The 17768-nt window shown below is 34.1% G+C and overlaps 2 protein-coding genes across 2 annotated transcripts in view; one reads left to right on the top strand and one right to left on the bottom strand.

Annotated features, from left to right (window-relative positions):
• Positions 1–17768, top strand: part of LOC133521466 (uncharacterized) — a 520259-nt gene that overhangs the window by 409817 nt on the left and 92674 nt on the right. The window lies entirely within an intron of this gene.
• Positions 1–17768, bottom strand: part of LOC133521452 (ras-related protein Rap-2b) — a 49956-nt gene that overhangs the window by 30893 nt on the left and 1295 nt on the right. The gene's annotated exons all lie outside the window — the stretch shown is intronic.

The following is a 17768-nucleotide window of genomic DNA, read 5'->3' on the forward strand; positions in this document are numbered from 1 at the left end:
ATAACTTTGATAAATATTTGTTTTGTTTAGAAAGGTACCTACCAAAGCAAAGCCTTTGTTGATCAGTTTTAAAACCTTTTATGGTAAAATCGGCACAAAATGAGGCCATTTGTCAACCCATTCACGCCAGGACGCACACTGCTACCAATTAATCTTGTAAACCGTTATTACTTTATTGCCCTTTATGTCTCATGTGCTGAATTTTTATGTCCGCTGAAAGGTCAATATTAAACTTGGATGAACCAAAATGTATGTCAACAAATATGTATATTTAACAAGGGTATATCTTAAATAGCGTGATTTACTAGGAAGCGTATTTTTAAGCTTAGAATAAATTTAAAAGCGGAAAAAATACTGACTAGGGTAAGACTCACGGCCACTGGATCGCTAGCCTAGTGCTCTAGCCTCCGAGCAACCAAGACCTCATCCATAGCCACGAAACTTTCCACTATATGGGCGTATAGGGAGGCCCTAGCGACATCTACCGTAAGAGTGTTACACTTCTTAAACGGCTACCGGAGTTCCAAAATTCACCAGTAACGATGCGCTATCCCACACTAAATTCACTATTTTTTTATCCAGCAAAAACGTCTGCGGACGATGCTATTAAAGTATGTTTTTTGATAAAAATTTATATATATTCCTAATGTAAGATATTTTTTATTTATTCTGCTAACAACAAGCCTATAATTTCTTTACCAGTAACCTACTTGATAATTATAACCTCACCGTTGTCAATGTACGAGTATTCGAATAATTCCGAAGGTCGAAAACTGTCGCACAATTTTGAAATAGGACTTTTAATATTATTATGGAATTTTGGATGTTTTACATCTGATTTTTGGGATCATCTGACATACTAAATTACCCTACTGCCTACTCAATCTTTATGACCATTCGCTACAATACCTCATCATGCACGCATGACACGTTACTTGTTACAAACAAACACCGACTTGCCGGCGCCGATTCATTTTTCCTCAAATGCATGGGAGCGGCATTTCCTCTAGGCCCCTCTCTATCACAATAGGCGATGACAGCACATTTATTTCCCAAAAACTAGAGTAATTTCCCTTGTCATTAGTCTGGTATCGTAAGTTTCTAACTGTACATCGTTATATCGGAGAGCCGAATTTCTCATGTAAGCTCCGTCGATAGGTCATTATTACTAGCTGTTATTACTTTGCCGTAAGTTGATCTCAAAGCTAATTTTATTATGTTTACTTGTATCTTTTTTGTTACTTCATGATTGACTCTTGTGACCCATGAACGGTTAATGGGGAACGGTTTTGATAAAAAAATGGTAGGTATTATTTATTATTTTTCTAAAAACTGACAGCTCTTGGGTTATTTCGGCTCACATTTGTCTGACAATGTTGTTGTGAAATGAAAAGTTCTTTCTGGTGATAGCCTTTACCAAGCCAAGGTTTACTCGACACATTATTTGTTTTTAAAAAAAGTGGTCATTATATTCTTGCATCTTTTGTTCCTCAAATAATTTTACTTACTTACACGTAAGAGATGAATGCAAATCAACATACATTTCCGACATTTTAACTTTCATAAAAAAATACGTCTAATATTACTTTAGGTATGTTTCCAGAGCATTTAATAAAGTGACTATTAATTAACGTGGTAATAAACGGCAGAATTAGAAGCCGCGCTCGAGTCGTTAATTGATGATTTTGATGAATACGCATCTCGGGACAAAAGCAAAAACGGTTAACATTTTGAGTGCAGCACACACGCTTCAATAACCCAAATCCTTTGAAAATTGGTCGTCATGTACCTAAAACACTTCGCTGCACACATCATACATTATTTAAGAAATCGAAGTAAATTTAAGAAGCTTTACTAAGGAATGAACAATTACTATCATATCATAGCATCTCTAGTACTAAATCTATGGCGCATAAGTTTATGTGTATAAAAAATAATATTGCTGGAGATCACTTTTCATCCTAGATATGCATTGAAATAGGGTAAAAAAAAATCTAGTATTCGAATATTTTCAACGATATTACGAAGATCAAAGTTAAACACGTGATTAAAACATAACCTAAGTTAGAACCATACAGTCTGCTATAAAAAAATACTTTTTTTTATATTAAAGCCTTCTGACCCATTTAAAGTGCGCATGGCTTTTTAACTAGAAACTAATGACGCTGAAAGGCCCGTCCATTAGATATCACTCTCGCGTTAGGAGTGTCATAAAGCGTTACACGCGGGTTTTCATTGCCAACTGCTCGTTAAAATTGTCACCGCCATTTTGGTAAAGGCGACACGCAATATTCCGGGAAGTGGGGATGGCTTAGTTATATTAATTTTGGTGAGCTGGGGAGTAAGCATCTCAAAATTAAACCACTTTAGAAAACTACAGGATGAATGGGTATATTCGTTAATGCAGTAAATACAGATCAAAAGTTGGAATTATCCTATAAATAATTTATGCTAAACTTAAATATCAACTAGTAGTACTTAATTACGTTTTCATAATAAGCACTGCAGATTCGGCAATTATGACAATTTTTGCACTTTAGCATTCTTTAGTTTAAAACATGTTTGCTATTTTAGAAATTAATTCGGATTACAAGTAGAATGAGTTCTAAATATACACATTTGACGTCTTGATAAAAGAGGTGTTCTTCAGATTTGCCCTGCAATATATCACACGGCGACTGCACTTATAGAATATAAAATATAAGTAATTGGAAAAGTAATGCTCCTTCAATTTATTTACACACCTAAGGCAGTAAACAGATCTTTCTGGAACTGACTCGTGGTAAGTAGTGGCATTACGTGATGCACGAGATTGTTCCGCGTTGCGCTTCTATTTCAAGAAATAAAGGCGGTGTAATATAGCGCCATATAATAAATACAGTATTTTGATCATGCGGTACCTAAGGAGTGGTTTAGAAAAAAAGTAGCAGCACATTATGTAAATTTTTCATTTTATTTAGTGATCATTTTTAAGTGGAGCATTTTTGTAGTAATCTGTACATATTATTCTATACAATTAAATACAATCGTATTTAAAATTGAAGTTTTCACCTTTAATATTACCTACATGTCTCCTAACCACTTACATGATTCCAGCAACTAAGGTTTCAACATTTCGCACCTCTAAAATGATCGTCGCAACTCGAGTTGCGAACGGAGTGTATGCGGTTTTTTATTTCTTATCTGTGAAGGGCTGCACAGATATGGTGTGAACATTTATTAAAACACAGAATACCAACGTGACAATATTTAAAAAATGTTTCAACCACATAGACATAACCACAGTATTTTTCATCTATGTTACTTTCAAGTTGTTCGGGAAAGTGAGTGTGTTAAAAGTTGCTGCGTGTTTTAAAATGCCGTAAGTATTCAAATTTACATATTTCTGTTAGTATTATATATTAAATTACTCCGCGTTTATTGGTCTATTATATTAAAACTATATTTTAGACCTACTTAATATTGATGACCATAAAATCTCACTTCAAACCAATAACTCTGTAGATTTTTGGCGTGTTTCCTATTTTAATGCCTTAGATTTCTATGATTACCAAATATATCTTGAGCAACCTATAGTCATTAAATAGTTCAATTATTAAATTACATTAATAAACAATAAAATGCATTAAATCACTGTGTATTATCCAGGATTAGCGAACAAACCATGTGACGGAAAATTGTAAGTACAAACACAGCAACTGTGGTTGCTTAAAGCATTTCTGCACATCATAAGGCATGTGGTACACTAGACGTTGCATACGCGTTTTGGGGTGTTTGTTACTTCTTACTTATAATTTCTATTTATTAATATTTCTTATATATATTGCCCGGATCCTGGGGTAGCTTGCCGTTTTTCGTCTGGCAGTGAATGTGTTAATAGTTACTATTTGCTTATTGTGCTTAATTTGTTGTGAAGTGTATGTTATGGTGCATATATTATACGTGTTAGTGTAGTTGTAAGTTAGTTCGGTTGTTGGTGATCGGCCGTTTTAAAAACACCAAAGTTTAGTAGGTATGTAAATACTCTTTTGTTATTTTAAGTTATAAAGTCACTATCATTGTGATAATTACATAAATTATGTATTTTATTTCAAGGTAATTACAATTAGTGTCTTAAACGGTTTTTTACTATATTTTTGTACTTTAGTGTCTAAATAAGCCACAAAAAAATCACGAACATAGCACATAGTTACATGCCAGGTAGAGCAATTCGAAAGTTCCTTATCAGAATTTGAATTAGTTTTACTCTGCAATTTTATAGGTGAGCTATCAAGGTGTTTAGTATCAATTAAAAGCTTATTAAGCCTTCTTTAAATTGAATTAAGAAAAAAGATATGTTATCGATTTAGATTTTTTATTAAAAATAGTTTTCTACTATAACTCGGAAATTATTCCTTTGGGTAAACTTCGTGAATTTTTAATAATTATTTTTATTATAACAGCAAATAGCTAAAGTAAGAAAATAAATTTGTTTGTTTCTTTACCATTATAAAACCGAAAGAATCATTCCAAATGCTTAAGCAGAAGCAAAGTTATCGATTTTTGAAGATATCACGACACTGTGCCGTCGTATCTGCGAAATGGCAGAGCAATTCAGGGCACCTTTCGTTAAAATCGGAATCATGTGAGTGGCTAAGACTTTTTGAACAGCGTCTTTTGAGAGAATTTATGAGGTATTTCTCATAAACATAGTTTTTCTTTAAGTTTGATAAGCTACTTAATACATTATTAAATTGTCTTATGTTCGATATTGCACTTTTTTGATTTGAATTCACTTTGAGGTAGTTACATGGAATTTCAATTTTTGTGTATTTGCGATTTTTACAGAAATTTCTCTCCCATAAAAAAACCTCTGTCAGTGCGGAAAACGGCAGGTGAAGATTGTCAAATTGTGTTGTACAAAAAGTTACGAAGTACATTGCAATAAAAATGAGAAAACTCAATCAATCTGATATTTCTCAATATGATTTTATTGTTCAAATATCAAATATCAAATATCAAACATTTATTCAGCAAATAGGCCACAGGGGCACTTTTACATGTCCATTTTTACAAACAATAAATAAAAAAATAAAAAAACAATTACAAATATCGAATCTATGAAATAATAAATACTTTATTAGAGATGTATACTGTCTCTAAATGTCGAATTACACAAAAAAAACTATGATAAAAAAATAAAACCATAAAATACTAAAATTCTTTAGAGATGTATAAGTCTCTACGTGTCAGAGATAAAATATAAAAATATATATTAAATTATCCTTAGAGATGTAGAGGGTCGCCAAGGCTTGAATTCTTATATAAATAATTAAAAGACAAAAAAATTAAAACAGACAAGAACCGAATGAAGTGTCTCACGTTAATGTCACTCAAAAGTAAAGTTACATACTTTAACATAACCTGTACCCCGTGTAAGCTTAAACAGACCGGTCTCCACAAACAGCTATAGTTATATAGTATTTTATCTACAGATTACTGAAAAAAATAAACTGCTACATAATTAATTAAAAATAAAAAAATATACTAGATAATTCACTGCCACTTTGTACTGAACATCTCCTTACTTCTCATTAATTTTACAAATTTTTGTTCGTAAACACACGATGAGGCAAAAACAAATATCGTAGGACGTATCAAAAGAACCAAATACACATTTTAAGCGCGGACGTTTGTTAAGGATGGAGTAGTAACCTAATTGTGGTCATTTATTTTCCAAAAGATGCTAATTCGTATTGAACAACGATTTATGTTGAGAAAAATGTATTTAGAAAACTGTTTAAATTTCAATGTAATTCCAGGATTAATGCATCGAAATCGTTTTACCCCTGAAATCATCCAAAAATATGTACGTATAGAATTTCACTTCAAAAAACGTCTTTCACGAATTCGGAAGCACCATACAGCAAGCACAAAGTCTACTAAACATATCTTGGATGAAGTGTATTACGTATGTGATTTTGAATAGCTAATTAATTGGTTAATATACTTAATTAGGTATGTCCATGCCCGTTGACTCGCCTCCGACCTCCGACAGGCGAGAGAGCCTGTAACCACATGGAGTTCAGACTAAATATTATTTCTAGGTATAACGAATTTATATCGGTTAAATTAAATTGATAATTGCTAAATTATTTCCTAGTGTTTAGGTATTTATTATTGGTCGTTTTCTGACATTTTTATTTCTGTTTATTGACTTGTGTAATCACTAATACATTATTTTTTATTTGGCTTAAATATAGTGCATTTCTCTATGGGTTAAATCATTATGTACAATGTAGAAAAAATATCACAGGACAGGAAGTCAGCTAGGGAGATGCTTTACGAGTTTGTGAAGGACCAACGAGCTGTAAGACTGGGGCCACGTTCCGTGAACTGTCATTGTATTTGAACACTCGTTAGGGCTGATCATTTTGACTAACGAAATATATTATTTTACAGAATGTGAAAACTAGAGGTCCATATTCTACTGTTTTTGAGTGGTGTATGGATATGGATAGAACAAAATTGAAAAATCGCTAAGTAATATCAATATCCAAACATTCACACGACTCACTTCATTTCTTTTTTTTTTTTTATCTGAACACATGCTCAGTTCGTTAAATAACTTTCATACCGAAGAGCAGGTCGGTATTTGATATTCTGGTTTGCTGTGTACATATGTACACGATTGTATAAAAAAATACACATCTAGTTTGATTTTATGTATGTAAAAGTACTTTTCTACCAGAAAAATGCCAACAAACACCTATTGACTAATAGTATGCATTCACCGCTCAACCTTCACCCACTGAAGAGCGGGCAGCTTCAGATATGTGTGGGACAGTGTACAAAAGAACTACCTTATACGATATCATGGTTTAAGAATTTTCCGGTGAGTTCTGGCACATGAAACCTCTATTATCAAGACGTTACAGACAAATAAAAATAATCAGAATAAGTTACATATATAGTATCATAATGTTAGTCAGAAGTCATTAGCAGTCATAAAACTAGTATGTTTTTTGTGTAAACATAATATTATAAGTACAAATAGCAGTATAATTTGAATGGGGGAAATACGGACCAAATGACATGTATGGACAAAATGACACAGAGGGCTTATTTCGAAATTGGCGGGCTGTATGAATATAGCAATATCTCACAGTTGCATTTTTTTGTGTCCACATAAATTTATTTTATACACGAGTTTCTTCAGTTTTCATGAAAATCATGTGTAGTAATTTGTGATTATTTTTATTAAAACTGATTAATAATAATATTTGGTTGACTGGTAGAGAATGCCTTTTGGCATTAAGTTCGCCATTTGTACATTTTTCTTTATGTGTGCAATAAAGTTTAAATAAATAAAAAATAAATAAAATATTACCTACTAATTTGTCTTAATTTTACTACAATGTGCCGTTATATTAATTAAATACAATTTTTAATGCGTCTTGTTTACAATGGGCAAAAAGATATACATATACACTGGACAAAGCGACATAGGTTATGCCATATAGAGGATGATGCCAACTGTCCTTATAATAATTGCAATGAACAAAAAAATCCCGTTCTAAGCCCGGTGAAGGCTGGTAACGATGTCCTCGTTGGGCTCGTGCTTCATGTGCTGATGTTCTAAAGAAGATCAAACATTTTTTTTTGTAAACTATGACCTTAGAATTTTAGTATGTCATTATTTTCATGCTCAGTGTGTCATTTTACTCATACTATATTGACAAAATGTTTTTTTTTTAATTCCTGTATATTTTTCTGAATATATCATTTAATATTGTTCTTATTCAATTTTATTCAAACAGCCCTTTATGTGTTAATGTTAGTCAATGAATGTATGATCAGTATTAATAACTGAAACTAATTATAATTACTTTAAATAACGAGATATGGTTTAAAAACAAAACACCCTGTCATTTTGTCCGTACTTCCCCTAGGAATTAAGCTGTGTAAAGAAGCATTTATAGAACTCTATGCCAACGCCGCTCACACACTTTATATAGTGTAGCGATGCTACAGAATTAGGTGTGTACGAAGTATACGTGCTACAAAGAAAAAAATAATAATTATAATGTCAACAACTTTCATTATAAGACAACCTAAAATATAAGTTATTGTCGCGACTTAGGTCGTTAATAGGAAAGCAGACGGCCGTTTCTTCATACAAACTTAGTCCCCATTATCCCCATTATCAGGTTTTCGACATATAAGCTCTTAAAGGCGACTTCATATGTATACGATGTATATATATTTATTTTTGAGAACATTTGCCGCAAAATGTTAATTTAAATGAACTACAAGGATTTTTTTTTTCTCTACGAATACTGAAGTTATACCTACGTGTCATCCCTACATCGAATTGTAAGGTTGGCAACGCCGTCATTATTCCGTCAGGTAGAAAATAGAACATTGTGTGGCCCCATATTATTGTCGGCGGCAAGTCGTGTGGAACGATAATGGAACGGGTTGAGGGCGCCATTAAAAAAAGTTTAGCGCAATAGTAAAGTTACCTACATCCTTTGACCTTTGGGATGCCTGGAGTCGCCGAGCTTGCTCTCTGTAAATTTAACACGGCCCAAAGGAAGGTCTTTATGTTTAGCTAGTTTAATGGAAATGATTTTTTTTGAAGTAGCGCGGTTGAAAAAGGTCAAAATGTTATACTTATTTTAAAATATGTGAACTTTAAATCTAAAATTTTTGCTGTAATACGTTGCAACCGTTGCAACGATAACAATACCGACACCCTTGGAGTACTAACCAGTTGTTAAAGTTGTACAGAAAATTATACACGTCGTCTGCCGATTTTTGTGGCAAAGGGCCACGACAAATGTATGTCTACTTGTAGGTACGCAACGTACAAATAGCCATACAATAAGTACGACTATTGGCCGAGGTTTTCGACAGATAAGCTCTTAAAGGCGACTCCGGTTGTTAAATCCTCCAAGCTTACACACGTAATGTTTATTGTAACTGCCCAATTCCATACCATACCGATCTGTCAGTAACAAAAGTGACGTTTTTGGTTCAACAAACACTGACAGACACTGCTTTTGACACTGACAGATCGGTATCGTATCGCTGTAACATTGTTCGTATTGGTCCGTAAGTTTTTTTATAATCAAAGTTGTTGGACATTGTTTCTTCGTAGCACATCTGTAGCATGGCTACGCTCGCTCCGTAAAGCGCAGCGAACGCTGCTATGAGGATAAAAAGCTGGAAGCGGTATGCGGTATTGACATTTTTTTTAATGTTATGGATTTATGTTGATATATATATAGGACAATATTCGGCAACGTGTGTGCATTAATATAATTAATGATTTTAGATGGATGTGTGGCGTGACAAGAGTGGATAGGAATAAGTATATAACATAGTATAACATAATATCGACACTCTATACTGTGTTAGGTTTTTAAGTGAATAAAGATTTATTATTATTATTTATTATATAAGAGGAAGCCTGAAAGTTGCACCCATAGAAAAAGTAAGAGCGAATCGCCTAGCGTGGTATGGGCATGTGATGCGGAGGGATGAAAGTCACGTGACGAGAAAGGTATTACGAATGAATGTGGAGGGATGGAACGGGAGAGGAAAATCTAGGAAAAGGTGGATGGATTGTGCAGTCCATCAGAATGGATCGCTTAGATTACGATACTATACACTTGGTAGGAGCTCGAGAAAGTAATTTCAAATCGATATTAAATTATAAACAGAATTTTAAAATTATTGCCTGATTTTAAAATATTAGAAAGTCACTTATTTTTAGAACTATAGAATTAGATTTAGGAATTGTCTAATCGCAAAATACGATATAGTTCGTGTCATCCACGATTACGCGCAAATTTGTCAAATCTCACCTTTATTAGCATGACTATACGAGTCAAGGCACGCGTCGTCGTGAATGATACGATTTATAAGCGAATTCGTCAAAATAGTTTCTGTCGACACGAAAATGTATTGAGAATAAATTTCTCACGGGGGCACTTTAGTAAATTATGATAGAGGTCAATATTTTTGAACAACGGACTCGCAATGCATTTAAAATGGCTGTCGCAATATCCGAAGTTTTCCAAGCCAACTTCTGATTCAAACAAGTTTTGGCTAAGCTTGGCTGCAAAACTACGCACTATAATTTCGACTGCACGCCCTGTTTTGGCCTCTCGCCAATTTGCCGAACTAACACAAAACGGCTAGCGGGGTCGTTGACCTACATAGATGTCCAGATATGAATATTATATTTAACTTTTAGTGTATAATTTAGTGCCCATAAAAATTAATACAATTATGTAATAAAATTAAATTTGAAAATCATGAACAGCTATAAAGAAATAAAAATTAGATATTTAAAGAGATATAAAAATACATTCATTATTGTTTCAAGTTACTACCATGAAAAAACGTAAACATGGGCATATAAAAACATTTAGGAACATATTTTTATTCAAACACAAGTGCCAGTATCTAATGAGGACCTTTGGAATTCGCATTCTACGAAAGCGTAGGCAGTATAGTAGGTAATTTCAGTAGATGTTTTATGAACCCACACAACAATAGTATTGCTTACACTAACGATGGGGCCACCTTGTAAATAGAACGATAACGATAACAGTAGGTACATAAATAAAAGTAGGCTTCTTTATGAAAATACTAAAATTCAGAACAGTTCACAATAACCGCCAGAGTCAGGTGATGAGTTTTGTACGAGTTAGAAATCCTTTCGCAAAGTTCTCTATATATGTGTTCTTGTCAACATAATTGCGTGATTTAATCAGTGAACCAGAGTATTTCCCATTTCAGCTTACTGCTAAGCTTGTAATTTATATGCGACCGTTATTCAGAATGTGTATAATAAAAATGGGGCAATGTAAACAATTTGACACTAAAAGAAAAATTAAATCACAAAATTAAATTGTTTTTATTTTCCGCAGACCGTATTATTTTTTTTTATAATTACAGATTTATTGTCACTTTTTGGATTAAACGAACCCCGAAGCTCATGCACTTCTACATTTTCCTAAGTAACCCTCAGGGTATCTACTTATAGGCCTCAGTTAAATAAATAAATATTATAGGACATTCCTCTTCTTCCTCGCGTTGTCCCGGCATTCTGTCACGGCTCATTGGAGCCGGCTCCGCTAGGCAACTAATCCCCAGAATTGGCGTAGGCACTAATTTTAACAAAAGCGACTGCCATCTGACCTTCCTAACCAGAAGGTAAACTAGGCCTTATTGGGATTATTCCGGTTTCCTCATGATGTTTTCCTTCGCCGAAAAGCAACTATATTTCGTACTTAAGTCCCAAAAAACTCATTAGTATGAGCCGGGGTTTGAACCCACGTCCTCCAGCTTACAAGTCGCACGCTCTTACCGCCAGGCCAGAAGCGATTGAAATATTATATTACATTAAGCTCAATAAGGCTTGTGTTGTGTTTTTAACAATCAAAGAATATTTTATTTAGGCCTTTGAATAGACAATAATCTTGTCTCTAGTCAGACCTCAAAATAAGTATACAACAAACAGTTAGGACATGTGAAAGTTAATAAAGTCCTGCTACACAATTTCAGAAACAGTAAATCATTAAAGTTCCTAAAAAGTTTTTCATGGTAGGAGGTAAATATATTTTGTCACAATGTCCCATAGGAGTTTCAGTTCCAACTTTTCCTGTCACTTTTTTACAATTGCTGTATACTAACATATTGTTGTTTCTTATCTAAGTCATGTTTATTATTATTCTTTATCCGTATATTAAACAAACGTATCAAAACAATTTCCACAATATCGTTTGTACAAACATAATATAATGCCTGTTCAAAGAATCTTTATAAATGCTAATAAAGAAAATTAAAAGCTTTATATTGGTTGCATTCAAATATTGAGATTTCCCTTTTATATGTACGGAAAATAAAACAATTTATGTTATTTTTTTTTTCATTGAAAAGCCTTTCAACTGTTTCATTAAAATCATTAACTATAAAATTTTGGTAAATATTTTGGTAGATATGGAATTGTATAAAATGGGTAGGTTAGGTTAGAAGTACAGTGCAACATACAGCACATTTATCATAATTCTAAAATTCATTATCATTATTACAACTTACTATTTGAAACGCACGAAAAATTATGAAAGGGAAACCTTTAATGAAAGAATGCATTGAAGTTGAGTAAAATAAATACCTTTTACGTGGTGCTTAGGGTCTACGGTGCCGACTTGCCATTCAATATCTCTCTTTGTACTTATTTGGTTTATCTCTTATTACTTATCCTTTGAATGATCCAACGCTTAATATTGATATCTACCTACTCATACTATTACCTATATCAGTTATTCAGAGGTCTTTTTTCATGAAACTTGCCCTTCTATATATTTTTTCTTACCTACACAAAGCTACATGCATGTCAAGTTGTTTGCTTTCTTGCTTTGAGATTACGAGTCAGGGTGTATTTCTGTCTTTATGAAGTGAACACCCCCGCGAGTCGGATTATAGTGTAAAAATCTCAGCCCGCGTAGCCAACGTGCCTATCGTTCACGCTCCGTGGCGAACGAAACGCAACTGTCACAGTCGCACTAATTTGGAAGAGTGATAGAGAGAGATGGCTACGCTACGCTACGGAGCGTTAACAATTGTAACGTTTTGGCTGCGCGGCCAGCGCATCTTGCTACCAAGGGAGTTACACGGGCAAATAAGAGCAACACGATATTGAATCGCCATCAATTTGTAAGTACAAATCGTTCTTTACATTTCTTCATCTTCTTCCTCAGCGAGTATGCACCCACTGTTGGTCACACGCTTTTCCAAAACTCCTTTAAGCAGCCCGATTTGCTGCTTCTCTCTTCCAAGCGGGCCTGCAATCTTTTTGATGCCATCCTCCCATCTGGTTGGAGGTTTGTGATATGGTTTTATTGAACGAGGCCTTCACGCAAGGACTCGCTTGTTCCACCTCCTATCATCTCTCATACGTGCCCGGCCCAGGCTCATTTTAGAGTAGCAATGCCGCTTCACATTTATTATCTGCCCCATCATGCTAAACAGCCTTGACAGCCATTGGAAAATGTTTTTTTTTTGTATAAATTTAACTGTGTGAGGTGTTAGGTATTTCATTTGGTACTTTTGAATTACTCGTGGAATTATTCGTCTTAGGGCTTTATATTAAGTAACATTTGTTTTTCTTAACATTACATGCGAACTGAATTATTAATGTTTGCTCAAACATTCATATTATTACCGTGGTTTTGACACAAATCTCAAGAACGATGATAAACCAAGCAAGGGCGAAATTGAATTTAACTTGATTCAAACTGGTTAATACGTAATGAGAACTCAAAACGTGTAATGTGTCGTCGAAATGCTCGAACTCGAGACACAAATTGTCCTGAATGGTTTCAGCTTTTAATATATTAAGGTCTATTTACTTTTAGTTTTAAGAGAGTTAACCCATTTGAGTGTGCGATATTCACGATGGCTTTATCTAAGTGTTTCTAGGACGTAGTCGCGTTTCATAATAACGTTGTACAATATGTTCGCGGTGTCTCAAATTTCCCGGGGGAATGCGAGTTACCAGATAAAAATAGTGTATACTTGATTATGTATGCTTGCGTACATAATCAAGCTTGATTATGTTTGCTTGTAGTGTATACTTGATTTTGTATGTATTATTACAGTTTTGCGTTTTAATTCGGCAGTTCCATGTTTAAAATACTGAAACTTTTTAACAGTCCTTTTGATGTTGCCTATTAAATCAGACATATTCACTTCTAGCTCGTTTGTAACGGTCGTTAACTATTCGTTGGTGGTCCAATTTTAAATGAAAATGCTCAAAACAACAGAAGATCCTTATTCGCCGAAAAAGAAAACAAAAGTCTAATAATTTACACGTTGATATGCTAATTTGAGACAAAACCTTGACAGGCATTGCCCTACGTCGGTTGAAGCCCGGAGGCCTTTAAAAAAAAACATTAATTCTGCATGAATGGGCAATAATCAAAAGTTGCTGAAAGGAGGTGCGTTGTCGGCAGCTTTATTTGAACATAATAGGCTAGTTCGCGGAGCCACTGACGCATCACGCAAAGTTAGCGTGTTGTTCTTCGTCAAATGGGCAATGACAATGCAAGTTATGATTGAACTGATCAAAGCACTATATTTTTTGCTGATACGTAAAAAACTTTAGTGGAAAACCATGTCACATTTGATTAAGTGACTTTTTAATAAAAAAAACATGTTTCGTCGCAATACACAACACACGTACTACAAAACAAATTAACCAAGTTGACCGAATCGCTGTTAGTGGTTTGTAGAATTTCCAGACATGGATCACTCCACATTAATTAGCGCTACTAATAAATGCCCTGAGCAAGGTCTTACTTGTTAGATGGCAACAAGGCCTTACTCCTTATAGGGTACAAGCACCAAGCGTTAACCTCCGTAAGGTCGGCATTTCGCTGCTATTTTCAGTAGGTGTAGGTATTTACTGCAAATAACCCTTGAAATACAATGAAAATAAAAAATATAATCTCATTATAATTAATCAATAATAATGTAATTTGAATTGTTTTACCAGTACCCACTACTTCAAATCATTTTGACATTTCGTTCTTAAAGTGGTTTCATGTAACTTCGGCCTTCCCTACTTAAATTAGGCAGCCTCTCTTATCTTAGTGATCCTATAATATTATTTTATTACATGTATACTTTACCGGCAATCTAAGACGAAAAGGCTCAACCAAAACCCCTTTTCCAATTTGCACGGCTTGTAAATCGCGCGTAATGTATCTTTTCACCGAATGCTGATACGCTGAACGTGTCTAACGTAACTATTCCTGGCAAAAATACGATACGTGATTATTTTACGTGACCTTTCTTAGCCTTTAGTTTACGACTCCCATTGTGTCATGTGTCGAACCTGTTCCACGATAAATTCAAACTTATTCGACTACATAAGCCTATTTCAATGGAATCTGCAACAATACTCGCGAATCTGTCTCGCTATTTGATATCACAAGGAATATATATCAGCAGGATACAATAAGGTTCGCAATATCACTGCCATATCACGGCCGTGTGTGTATGAAGACACTATGTGAAACACTAAAAACAAAAACAGAAGTTTCTTCGCTCATAAATTTGTATAAGAAAACTTATATTCGCCATCAGTAGTGAAACTCATTCAGAAGCGAAATGAAATAAGGGATTATGAAACTTGGAGACTGCTATGGGAGGTGGCTTATATAAGACTGACTTTGTTATATCCAGTGACTAAACGACTATTAGTACAAATGCAGGAATGGAAAAGAAATTGTTCAGATGTAAAGGTAAAGCCATACCTAATATAAGAAAGTAAAGTTTCGTTTATAGTCGTATAATCTTTTTCAAATGCGAAGTGTAGGATAAAATTAGTTCTTTTTTCATTCCATGCCATTGATGTTTCAGACCAATCGTTTTTTAACAAAAATAACTTAATTTCCAATAGGGAAATAAATACATATTATCTTCGTAGCTTAGCCTCATTCTAATAGACACAAATCACCAAAATATATATTATTATGTTATAAACAAAAAAAAAAGATAAATGTTTAATATCGTTTACGTAAAATGTAACTCAATTGCAATAGAGTTTAACTCTACTTATCGACCGATTCGATTACTCCCATGCCAAATCGTTTCAGTTCCGTTCAATTGTGAAGGTATGTTTACTTAAAAATATAAATCATCGCCAATAGAATCGATTATATGGCCTTTGCAGATTAAATCGAGAATCGTAGAAAAAATGTTTCTAAATAGCATTGTCTCAACCCTATTATTGCTTTTTGACATGCGTCAGTCTACCCTTCAAGTTTGAAAAACACTATAGTTGTAGCTATGGAAGGTAGATTTAAGGAATAATATCTCCATATACCAAAACGTGTCCGGCAAAAAACCATAAATAGGTAGCGCTACAATACATGTTCACTCCGTCAGTAACGCCTAGGTTCTTAGCTACTCTAGTGCTACTCTGGAGGTTTGGAACTATTATTTATAGCTGACAGCTGAACACTTTTGCAACAGTTCTGCCTATGGAGATTCTATTCCTTGCCTCTACCTTCCATAGTTGTACCCAATGAAGTACTACGTTGCGTGAACGAAAGATTTTCTTCGGCAGGATTGGTTCTTAGGACCCAGAAGTGGAGCCACCAAAATTTTTGATGTAAAATTTTAGTGGGGGCTCTCAACTTTATCCTAGTTACACCAATTAAGCTACTAGGCCAAGTTTGGTATCGTTTTGTTATAAATCGGGGGCGCCAAATTCATTTATAGTATAACATTTACATCGTTCCGAAGTAAAATCATGAAATATAAAAAATAAAATGAAATATAGTTCACGCTTCACGCTTAACCGATGAACCGATTTAGTTGAAAAGTATAAAGATAGTTTTAATCCTAGGAAAGGACATAGGATAATTTTTATCTTAGAAATCATCCCTAAAGGAGTGCGGGGGGAGGAAGTTTATAGGGAATCAATAACCGTTGAACCGATTTAGACGAAATATGGTGTGGTATATCTATTGATTTAGTTGAAAATGATAGCAAATGTGACTTCGAACATGCATAAAAAATCTGGTAGGCTCCACTACTACAATCAATCCTTGGGTCCTAAGGACCAATCCTGTCAAAGAAAATCTATTGGTCACGTAACGCCGTATTTGGTGTTTTAATGTTTTGTGAAGCACCGGTGGGCGGTAACCGGAAGTGAACGGAAATTGCATTAGCAGTTTTAATCAAAATAGTCACTCTTAAATATGTCCAATGCTACCTGTAAAATAGGCAAACTACTAGGTCAATATAAATTTATACCTGAAAATGAAGTGACGCAATATAGGTAATATACTATTAAGCATGTCTTTGCAATTTTATACCTATTCACAGAGATACGAAAGCATTTACTACATTACATTTTATTGCAACATAACGTTAACAAATTGTCGTGCTGTTATCATCGTGTGATAAATAAATGTTTAAACATTGTTTTTATATTTTATGAACGGCCTCCTAAACTAGTTGGCAGTGACCCTGCATGCAGAGCATCTGCATCCTGGGTTCGAATCCCGATAAGGGAATTTATAAATATATATTGCTCAGCTATATTGCTACACATGCCTTTTTGAGTTTATATTGGGACTGGCTCGATTTGCGTAAGATTGTCCCATATTTATTTATTTTATTGAAATGTGCGTAGGAAGTTGGTCGCCATTATGCACTACATAGATAGTGCCGGTATATTTGGTATTACGAGAAGATTGTGTCGATTCTGTTCAATCTGTTTTTGCCGTTTATTGTATAGTAACAACCTCCTAAGTAATATACTTACTTAATTATAATCACTTGTGTTGCCTTCTTTAGATTAGTTCCTTTGTATTGTGTTCTGCCAATGTCTTTCTTTCCTTACTGAGAAATGAAGTAAAGACAACTTCTACTTTCATTTTGCGGTGGCAGGTTAGCATAATTACCATAAATAGGTTAATGGGATACTTCTGGGCTTTCATTATACCTTTGTTTAAATGAATGTACAGTACATATGGTGCTACTTTCCCGCACACGTGCGGGAATGAGTACTTTCCGTACATATGTCGAAACTTTAACGAGTCATATGTACTGTAAAACGTTGTAGGATACACGTGCGAATAGGTAATTCCTATATTCTGCACTTGTATCGTAAATAACTATTGTTACCTATAGATTGTTCGGGTAATTTATAGATAAATAAATTGGAATGATTAACAGAAAGTTGTTTAAATTCAGAC

Source organism: Cydia pomonella, chromosome 9 (genome assembly GCF_033807575.1).
Source record: "Cydia pomonella isolate Wapato2018A chromosome 9, ilCydPomo1, whole genome shotgun sequence".
NCBI classification, from domain to species: Eukaryota; Metazoa; Arthropoda; class Insecta; order Lepidoptera; family Tortricidae; genus Cydia; species Cydia pomonella.